Source organism: Pantherophis guttatus, chromosome 2, assembly GCF_059756535.1.
Source record: "Pantherophis guttatus breed Tessera chromosome 2, ASM5975653v1, whole genome shotgun sequence".
Classification (NCBI taxonomy): domain Eukaryota; kingdom Metazoa; phylum Chordata; class Lepidosauria; order Squamata; family Colubridae; genus Pantherophis; species Pantherophis guttatus.
This window is the reverse complement of record NC_142064.1, coordinates 92,046,547-92,058,507: the sequence shown is the minus strand read 5'-3', so window position 1 is coordinate 92,058,507 and position 11,961 is coordinate 92,046,547.

Here is an 11,961-nt window from a genome sequence, read left to right as displayed (position 1 = left end):
AGCAGATAATGCAAAGTCAAGTGGCTGTAAAGGATCAGATTTGAGATAATCCATGAAAGCCCTTTCTGTGATAATAGTTTGGGAGATCTCTTCAGGCATGTAAAATAGGGGTTGCCTGTGTATAACTGGGACTAAAACAGTGGTGGGTTTCATTTTTTTTTACTGCCGGCTCTGTGGGTATGGCTTGATGGGCGTGGCATTGCTTGGTGGGCGTGGCATGGTGGGCATGGCAGGGGAAGGATACTGTAAAATCTCCATTCTGTCCCCACTCCAGGGGAAGGTTACTGCAAAATCCACATTTCCTCCCGATCAGCTAGGACTTGGGAGGCAGAGAATAGATGGGGGTGGGGCCAGTCAGAGGTGATATTTACTGGTTCTCCAACTACTCAAAATTTCTGCTACCGGTTCTGCAGAACTTGTCAGAACCTGCTGAAACTCACCTCTTGACTAAAAGATGTGTGTATGGGGATGGGGGGAGGATATGTAAGCCTTATGCATATCCCCACATGCTTGGCTGTCTTGATGTCTCCTGCTTGAGCAGGGGGTTGGAGTAGATGATCTACAAGGCCATCTTCCAAGTCTGTTAAACTGTCTTCTGCCTTCTAAAATCTTGTATTTACAAAATATACTTACAAAATCTTTGTCTGCTCTTCTTATTGGACATGCAAATATCACAAAGGCAGCTGAGCACACAGAGAAATCAGAAAGTTAAATCAAATCAAATGAAATGAAATCAAATGTTATTGCGGTCACAGGCCAGTTTAACAAAAAGTTAAGGTTATGTACATCTTCCAACCTTCCTCTCTCCTCCCCTCCTTTTAGCTCCCCTCCTGGGCTGGCTGAGTTTTGCCAATACTCAGTGAATTGTTCCATATATGTATCATATTTTTCATGTACATGTAGCGCTACCCCTATAAGGGCCGTTGGAGTCCGGGATCTCCTGGCCTTTTTTTGCATGGCCACCAGTCCACACTGGTCCCTCGCTCAGGCACTTCTACTGGCCTGGATCATGTAGGGTCGTGATGGTCAGTCTCCTCTCAGCAGGCAGGTCAAGTGATGGGGTGATGGTCAGTCTCCTCGCAGCCGGTGGGTCACATAATAATGAGATGGTATTCATGTGGCTTGTCAGCTCTTATCCCTTTCTCTCTCTCTCCTCTCTCCCTCTCTTAAATTGCCTGCTGAGCTTCCCTTTCACCACCTCTGCTCCTTTGTGGGTTCCTCTGCTTGTCCCACAGAAACCATTCCTCTCCCCTTCTCTCCCTCAGGCTTGCCCCACAGAAGCCTTTCCTCTTCTATTCCCTTATTTCCTTTAGGCTTGGCCCACAGAAGCTTCCCCTATCCTATCCCCTTATCTCCCTCAGGATTGACCAACAGAAACCTCTGCTATCCTAGCCCCCAGCCCAGGGGTGAAATGCTCCAGGTTCGGACCGGCTCGCCCAATCTGGTAGTGATGGAGGCGGGTGGTTCGGAGAACCGGTAGCAAAAATCCCCACCACCACCCCATGCCCAGCTGAGCCACACAATCATCAGAGGCTTTTTTTTTTTTTACTTTTAAAAGCATTTTTTCTACAACTTCGGCCACTTTGGCTCAAGGTTGACTCAGCCTTCCATCCTTTCTAATGTAGGTAAATTGAGGACCCAGTTTGTGGGGGCAATAAGCTGACTTTGTATAAATATACAAAAGTATGAAGGCTATTGCTTAACGCACTGTAAGCCGCCCTGAGTCTCCGGAGAAGGGCGGCATATAAATCAATTTTTTTAAAAAAAATGCTTTTAAAAGTTAAAAAAAAAGCCTCTGATGATCGCGTGGCTCGTCAAAGGCATTTAAAAGAAAAAAACCCTTGTTTTCTTTTAAATGCTCTGACGATCCAAGCTGAGTTCCCTGATCGGCAGAGGCTTTTTAAAAAAGCCTCTGCCGATCAGGGAACTCAGCTTGGATCCTCAGAGCCTTTTGAAAACATTTTTTTACAACCTCTTAAGCTGAAGAGGTTGTAGAAGAAATGGTTTTAAAAGTTAAAAAAAAAAATTGGCCATGCCCACCCAGTCACATTAACCCCCCCAAGCCACGCCCACAGAACCGGTAGTAACAAATTTTACATTTCACCCCTGCCCCAGCCTTGCCCCTCAGAATCCTTCCCATCCTATCCTCTTTCCCTCTTTCCCTCAGCCTTGCCCCACAGAAGCCATCCTATCCCCTTATGCCTCCTCTCCCTCCCCCCCCCCGCATCCCTTCCTCCTCCTCATCTTCCTGCTTTTTTCTCCCTCCCTCCAGCCAAGGCCCTCCTTCCTTCTCTATTCTGTCTCCTCCCCTTCCTGCCAAACCCTCCTTTTATTCCCTTCTCCCTACACGCAGTATTATGCATAGTAGCATTTAGCTGCACTGGTCTTTATCTGGATTTAACTATATTTAAATCATTGTTCTAGTTTTAAAAGCCGTGATTGGGAGGTGACTGCCTTGAAAGACAGAACACACATTGTATTTCTTAAAGAAATGTAGATATTTACCCAGGCAAAGAGGCAGCATGAAACAATACAGGCATCACACACACATACACACATACACCCTGGTTGCCGTATGAAGCTGAAACTCTGATACTTCATTTCATTCTGTCTATGTGTAATATATTCTGAGCAATTGAGATGAATAAGGAGTGAAAGAATCAGCAAAACAAAAAACAAACAAACCACTTTTTGGAGCTGGTAGTGGATGCAGAGAGAAAACAAAGAGTCAATAGTTGTGACATTAGCATTCATGTGAAGGGTAATACTGGTATTTGGGGATAGTTTACAGCCCAATCCAATTTGCCTAAAACCAGGGCTATGTTTGCAAGAATCTAATTGGCAGTTTTGTCACTTTATCTACACATTGGGGAATGGCTTCAGCAACAGCCTCATATTTCACTGTGCCAACATTATTTTAAAAAGAAAAACGATGTCTGGATTGTGGCTGGTTACCTTAAAAATGCCCTTTCTGTAAGGTGAGCAGGAGTCTGGCAGGGAGAGAGTGACAATAGCAATGATGATGACATTGAGGATGATTGCAGAAACTAGGCCTTCATAGTTATCATTAAGAGGCTACGTCGGAGAGAAAAGCTATGACTTTCACACTATTATTAAAGTTACAATCCATCTACCTTGACTTCAAGCTCCCCAGATTCTTTGCAATATGATCCAATATGTATGGAATGATAGATAAACCTGTTATTTACAGTAACAAAAGATCGGATGAGACTGAACCCAGTCTCTAAAGTTTGGAGACAACGGTGATGTTAAATGTTTGGTGATATTAAAGTTCTTGAGGCTTTCAAAACGAGTGGAGAGCAAGGGTATTCATTGCCTGTTTTTCCTCTGCTCAGGCCTAAAAGAAAATGGCACAAATAGCAACTTCACATAATTCATTTTTCATATTATTAATCAACAAATTGTTTTTTCAGCACCAGCAGTTACTATTATGTCCCCTTCTTCAACAGCCTTTTATTTTTGAATGGCCACTTTTGCATCAGCCCTAGAGACATTTGTTAAATCCATCTTTTCAAAAATTAATCCCTCAGGCCTTGAATGGCTTGCTCTGAGGCAACTGAATGAATGCAATCTAAACATCCCAAATTTGCCAGTTTAAAAGTAGGCTTTTCTCTCTTTTTTAATCTCTTGGTTCCCTTCTATCTCATTCTATTCTGGAATGTGTTGGAATTCTAATTACATTCTGTTTAATTCTGGTTTTGTTCTATGTAATTTCTCTTTTATTTGCTGTTGCAGCCTTCTCAGACTCTGAGAGTTTCGATTATTGTTTTGTGAGCTGCTTATGGATTTGGCAAGGATAATTTTAAAAAATGCAAACCATTCTGACCACAATTAATGGGCTGGGGGGAGTTTTGCATCACCCTTTAGGGCTAAATCTATTTGTGTATAATTAGATCCATGTAGTTGAAATAAGATTAGCATCATTGTGACCATAGAAGGCCGACCTAGATACTTTTATGGCATTAATGTCAAACAGATGAATGAGATCTACATCCAAACTTATGGAATCTAAGTCATTAATATATGTGCAAAATGGTTTCCCTTGACTCTTTAACGCTTCCCTATGCATTTTTGTCCATATTGCATGCTTACTGAATGTGAAAGCAGCAATGATTAGTTCCTCTCTGCCAGAGAAATAAGCTATTAGGTTATTACTTGTGGATTTAAATTTTGTCTGGAAAAATGTAGCATGCAGCAGCAATTTCAAATCTAGTGTAATTCCAAATAGTTTTAAAAATATATTAGAACATTGCCAGTATATTTCTTTACCATTTTTTTTTTGTATCGCTGGAACGAAGTATTATATGCATAATTAAAGTTAGTTTGACACTGCCTAAATGTTGGTCGGGCATATGAAATATATTTTATTTATTTATTTATTTATTGGTTCAATTTATATGCCGCCCTTCTCCGGAGACTCAGGGCGGCTTACAATGCGTTAAGCAATAGCCTTCATACTTTTGTATATACCTGCTTAGTAGGGCTTTCGGCCCCCCTTAAGTGGTGTTCTTTTTTATACAAAGTCAGTTTATTGCCCCCACAATCCGGGTCCTCATTTTACCTACCTCGAAAGGATGGAAGGCTGAGTCAACCTTGAGCCTGGTGAGATTGGTGTATGGGTGTTGAGAATGAACAACATATAAACATTTTTTGAAAATCAACTTTCTGAATTATTTAAAATCTTGAGCAAGTGACGTTTTTGCAAATTGTGTTATGTCCAGTGCCTATGCGCAACCTAATTAATCAAGCAGACAATTCTTTTGTAACCTTTCTGGCGGGAGACCAAAGGCTACTGAGATGCTATTTCTCAGGTAAAAAATCACGACAAAGTGGAGACTAACGTAGCCTCATACATCAGCCAGAGAAAGAAATTAGTGTGTATATTTCCTTTCTAACCTAAAGAACCCATGAAGTTTTAAATTAGTGCCTTGGGATATCCAAAGCAGAACAACTAGATTCTGTAATAGCTTTGTACCATATAGTATCAACCTTGTTAACTCTCAAGATTCTTTTTTCCACTAGGTATTCAAAATGGACTGTGATTAATATATAGATATATGTATATATGTGCGTGTGGGTATGTATATGTGTGTGTGTATATATATGTATGTATGTATGTATACAATATATGTGCATGTGGGTATAGGTATTTTTTTTCCTTTTGAGAATGGGCATCAGAATTTCATTTTAACGTGTGCCATTATGTACACAGAAAAGTGACAATAAAGATTCTTATCTTTTTTTCCCTCCCCCCCAATTCATTTTTCTTTTGTGATTTGCCTTTTAGATTGTAATAGCAAGAAGAGGTGACTTTTTGGAGGAACACTGTAAAATGCTTTAAACATAATGTTCCCTTTCTGGCGTGATTTATTTATATTATTAAAGTTTTGGGGATTATAGAGTACTTTTATCTGTCCAGCCTGCTTGCTCTTTATGAGAGGTACATAGCTGATTCCCAATCAGGTTGGTAGATTTAAAGGAGTGATTCTTTTCTGCAGGAACCCTTCAATTATGAAATGGGCTTCCAACTCAAGTCCATCACATTCCATCATGATACCCCCAAAAAACATTTTTTTGATATGATCAGCTTTTCCTAAGAAATGTTTTTAATGTGGGCATCATAGCCGATTGTCAATACAGTACATATTACTTCAGTGCCATGTACGTAAATAATTTTCCTGTAAAGAATTTATTGTTGTCTCCCTCCCTGCTAAACTACGGCAGTATGGGTGCTTAAACCAATGTATGTGGTTAGCTTTCTGTAACTTCATCATTGGTATGTCCTCCTTACAGAACTGCCCCTACTGTTTTTACAGTGTTGGTTACTTTCCCACAACAGCTATGGTGGAAGTTAGAAAGTCTCTATTAGTGTGTGTCTCTCTCTGTGTGTGTATGTCTCTGTATATGTTGTATAACAACTGAGCTTTAAGATCTAATGAGTAAAATGCTTGGCTAGTCAATAACCAAGACTGAAGCATGCATGCATGAATGAATGAACGAATGAATATATGTGTGGGTTTTTAAACAGGCACACCATCGTATGTAAATATTTTGCCACCATTATCTGTAGTAATTTGTCCAGTTCTTCTTGCTTTCAGTTGTCTTTATGACATAAGCAAACTTTCACACCACCTGGTAGCCTTGAATATCTTGCACCAGAATCCAAGCAGGATTAACATTGATTGGAATAAAGTGGGGCCCGTAAGATATATCCATCATTGTGGAAATCAAGAAAACTAAAATGGCTTTTTCAATTAGATTCCAGCAGATATTCTGTATGGGAAAATATAAAATATTTTTTTCTTCCAGAGATCACCCACCACAGGTACTGAACACAGAAAAATCAGGAGGAGATGTATAACAATAAATAAATGAATAATGACTTTGTTTACTGTGTTTAAACTCTGGGTTTCTGCTTTATTGTTGTCCATGATTTTCCATTTGAGGATGATCAAAGTAAGTGAACCCACGAGACACTGCTGCCATTTTTGTAAGCAATAATAAACTGTGATTCCAAAAAAGCGCAGTCAGCTTCAGCAGTTGAAATACATTTGGTTTATTTCTTTTCTATTTTTTTTACATATACATATATCATATACATATGTGAAATCCTTCACTGGTTTGTTCATTGTCAGAAACATAAAAATCCATTCAGAAGACTTTAGGCTTTGTTGTGCCAAAACAACATTATGTCAACTTATTAAAAAGAAAGATAGTAATCATTATGAATATGAACACACACAAAAGGGGATGAGAAGAGAGTATAGTATCTCACAGCTTTTCTAGCAAATTGTCCGCAGACTGTAGAGGGTTAACTCTAGCAATGGTAAAACAGGAAAATGTATTTACTGTATGTACAGAAGAAAATAAAAACAAATGTAAACTTAATCTCAAAAATATTATTTCAATGATATATAAAAACAATATCCACATAAGTGAGAGTCCTTCTTCCATATAGTGGAGGAGCTCTCTAAGTGCCTTCATTTAATGTGAAAATTGCCTTTGCAGTACCTGAAAAAAAAGGGAATAGTGATTTCAAGGGAAATTCTGTGATACTGACAGGGCAGCCTATCCCAACCTGATGCCCTTCAGACTGGACTATGTATTTTCCTGTAGTCCAAAAACAGGAGTGTATTTACTGTATGAAAAGGTTTTTGGCTCCTTTGGCTAATTGTATGATGACAGGAGGTTTTGATTTGCCTCTTTATGTTCCCATGGGGAGTGATTAAGATTCTTAGGCCAGATCCTTCCTCTTCCCCCAGATGCTCATTTCTGGCTTTTGCTTGGCAGAACATAATCCACTCTGTATTTCAGAAAAGTCTGGTCAACAGTTCAATTGCCCAGTGGATAGTTGGGGAATATCAACATTTACGGGAAGAGTAGCCTATAGGTCAGCTGATGGAGACTTGGGTAATTCATTTTTGAGTTTTGGTTTGCTAAAGGCTCCACTTGAGGGAAAGGAATCAAAATAAGCATAAATTACAATCTGAGGGCAATTGTTGCTTGGGTTTTACATAGGGACATAGAGAGGCAATTACTCTTGGAAAGAATTTAAAGGTAGGTTTTGAGCAAGGAATTTCAATCAATATTTTGTTACCCCCCTCTTATAACTGTCTTGAATTATATCTCTGCTCAACTTCCATTTCCCAGAAATATCACATTATATAAACTTGTACCAATGCAGTAAGGACAAATCATTTTGATGGCAGTTTACTGCGTATGGAATTGTTAAAGGCTTCAGCTTCAAGTATGGTATACCAATTGTTACTAACAGTGAGAGGAATGGAAACTCAGGTATTCAAATCACAGACAGGGGGATCAAATGGCTGCCCAGAATCCTTCTTCACACTTGCCACAATGAACTTTTTTTCTTTTTTCTTTTTACTAAGTGTTGCTTTTTAACCACATGATGCAAAGAGGCCAAGTTTGAAGAACTCTGATTTAGGACCACCCATCTCATCCCTTCTTTTATAAGATATGCCCTATCTTCCTTGTTTGAGCATCAAAAAGGCCCTGGAGGTAAGCAACTCCTCTCCCTTTTTTTAATGTACCATCTCTCAATGTGGGAAATATTGAAGTGGTATCTCTTCCATTTTAATTCTATTGAACAGGTCTCGGAAAAATCAGCATTATAAAAACAGAGGATATTTTCCTTGCACTTAAAATCTTGACCAATCTTCCAGGCCAAAATGAGGTAAAATAAAATGAGATACCTTTTCTGAGATTCTGTTCTATAGTGAAGCTTTCACAAGACTTGGTCTTTCAAGAAATAGAGCAAACTTGCATCTGGCCTAGTACAGACTTGTTCTTTAATTCCAGTGGAAAAATAAAGTGCCACAGAGGTAAAGAAGCAAAAATACAGCGCACATTCCCTGCTGATTCTCTTTTACACTTTTCAGGGAAATGGGGTAAACTAGAGCACTTCTACATTGGCCTGATGGATTTATATGTTCTACCTCTGCTAGCATGTTCTATTTCTACTGGTTTGTTACCAAGTAAAGCTTCTTCTTTAAGCTCTTAAGAAGAACAAATATCATATACACACAATCAGATTTTACAGAGAACTGTACCATAGGTGATTATGTAAATAATCATAGACAAATGGTGCAGAGACCACCTACAGGCAAATCTTATTTGTTAAAAATGACAGATATAAACTGAGCCTCAGAGCTGCTGCAAATGTCAGCCATGCTACTTCTTCAAGTGATACAAATGATGGAAAACAAATATGCAAGATTCTTAAACTCTGCACAAGACGTGGAGTGGAAAAGATAAAAACTCTGCTGAACAAAGATGGCTACCATATTTTCAGTCACTTAAAGGCAAAAAGATAAACTAAGCACAGCAAAACTTTAAATATAAGCCACAACTATTACTGAGGCCAGCTCATCTGGAACCAGTGGAAGAAGCCACATTATCTCTTCGGTATCTCCTCATCAGAAAACAATCAAGTATCAGTTTCATCTTTACTAAGATTGAAACAAATTAGTTTTTATCCATATTATACCTCTGCAGTAATAACAAATAATCTGTTGAGACACATAGATATGCTAATTACATTCAAATATACTTGGTGAGTTTTACTTCTAATTTAATTTTAGGTGAGGCTTCTCAACTAATCCCAATTTTTGATCTGGCATTATTCAGGTTTCTGGGATTGCCATTCCTATCATCCCCAACCAATGTGGGTGAATGTCTTGCTGGTTTGGAGATAACAGGAATTGTTATTTAAAGAAAATGTTGCATTGCTGTATCTATACAAGCCAGAGTTGAGCAAGAAGTTTTCAATGGATTCAGAAATAGTTTGGGCTCAGTAAATTAATGTTGTAAATCTCTGCCAAGGTCTGAACTAGAAAATTCCCTCACGTAGTCGCAATATGTTTTCCAAATGCGCTCCCTCACTTTTCAAGATATTCTTTTCTTCCCAAGCTTTGTAATCTGAAAACCTTTTAGCTGGAAGATACTGAGAACTGAATATAATCCACTTTACATGCAAGACATATAGCTTATCACTCAGCTCTAGGTAGTCTACATGGTAGACTTGATCAAAACTGTCTAGTTGAATAGCAGACCAATCTCCTTACAAGCCTTTTCCGACTTTCCTAGGAAGAGCCTATTGGGGAACCAATAATTTCTTGATTTCAGAAATCATGATTGCCCATGATAAATCCACACAGTTAATTTTAAATATGGGTAATAAGGAAAAACAATAGTCTCTAATAAATTAACAGTTCAAACTTCCTAAGCTTATAAATACAATTTCCAGAAATTCCAATCAGCTCAGCCAAACCTGTAATATTTTCAATCACAACAACTGCATAGCACATAACAGAAATTCACTTAAAATGGATTATGTGCATTACTAGTGCAAGATGAACTTTAATTTCAATATTGCCAAATCATTCAATTTCTCTCATTATAGGCTAATAGATATAAGCAGCATGATCTCCACCCTGCTGCTAAAAAAAAAATACACTTCTGTAATTTTGAAAAGTCAGTGGCCAATGTCAAAATTATTTTTTCCATTTTTTTTTCAATTGGGAAAAAATAAAAATTAACTGTTTGTGTCATATTCTTAGCCTAATTTGCTTGGCGATATCTCCAAAAGATTTCCCCTCCCTAAATGGTCTCTCTCATTGCATACAGATAATTTTATTCTGTTCACCTTAATGCAAACTCAAAATGAAAAGCAGAATTAAAACTATAACAATTCTTAACGGTCAAACATACCCAGGACAGTCAAAATACTTAAAATATTTTTCTAGCAATCCTCACAACACTTTGAACATATAATATATGCAGATGGAGATCTAAGAATGAAAGATGAGGCTTGATTACAAACAAAGATTCACAACATAGTTAAAAGTTGCCACTGTATCTGTTAATTTCTTTAAATTCCAGTACAGTGCTGTTAAAGTTATACTTTAAAAGTTTGGATATGCTGAGATAAAGCAACCTTTTAAACAGAATTTAAACTAAAGTGCTGATTTTTCAGACTTCTCAGTCTGTTACAGAGTGTGAATGCATTGCAGCTTTGCAGATAATAGAACTGGGAACGTAATGTACAGCTGAAAATTAAATGGAATTAATGTACCATCCAGAGATTCGCTTTGAAGATAACTTCTAATCTGGCTCAAAACAGGTCCCAAATAATAAACATGGCAAGATACCGCTGCATAAGAAAAATAACAGGCAAGAGCAACCAATTGGGGGCAATCTGTTAAAATAAGAGCTTACTTGTTTTTTTCCTTCAAAATGCATTCCACTCGGTGAAATAGGATCGTTTTGAAAATCTCAGCCTCGCTGAATTTAATTTAGGGATGCACCCATCCAAGACTTTAAAAAGTTACAATAATAACTGTATAGGCTGGTTATCAACCACTGAAGAGTTCAGCTTTGAAGTTTGTAACCAGGAAAGGAAATCAGCTATGCCTGTTGGTTCTAGAGGCCACAGTGCTGCACTGTCTTATGGAATGCAGTTGTTGAAGTGACAACAGTGTTGGTGGTCAAAACCGAAGAGCAAGACTTAGAAATAAAGTCATTGTACAACTGGGAAGGACACAGTGGGAGACCGAGGGGGGCAACGTTCTTCTGGAAAGCTGTTCTCGCTGCTTCCAGACACAGCAATAGTTTAAATATCAAGGGATTTAGCCTACAAGCCTATTCCTGTGGGTGTTGTAATTGCTGATATGAGCTGCAGGATTTCACGAGCAATTTTTAGATCATGTACAATTATTCTTACTTATCCACCCAAGTTTCAAAACCCCTGGGACTGAAAAAGTGATTCCTAGGGATGTTTTTTTTTAAAAAAAAGCCATAAGGTTGTAGGAGATCTGGCTATTTTGCCATGAGCTTCAATGGCAGTGAAATAACATTAGGGAAACCTTTGACATATAAAAACATAACCAGAGACCAGTGAATATACTTCTATAGGAGCTTCTTGCCATAGACCCTGACAACCATGGCACGACCGTAAGGATTGTGTACACACATTTGAATGCCAATGTGCCAATTCTTACAGAAAACAATGCTTGCACACAGCAAAACAGAAGTATAGCACAAAGTTAATGTAAGTACCTAGTCCCAATCCAATGCCAGCCAAAACCTTTTAATTGCAAAAGACCTAAGTGTAATTGTACCTATCAGTATACATATTTCACAAAAGCATAGGCAACTATTTTGATGCATGCTCTTGTCTAGATGTGTATATCCACATCAGCAATGCACCCATATCTCCCATGCAAGGTAAGTGTAACTACACCTTAATTTTCAAGTGAGCAGACAAAAAAATAGCTTATATATAAAAGCTGATTCATAACGTGGTTATATAGGAGAAGCTTAATCATGAATAGCTGCAGTCAACACTTCAACAAAAAGGCAGCTTCATGTTTACCCCTGGTAGGTTCACAAGTGCAATCTCTGGTGTTCTGCTGTACTAGT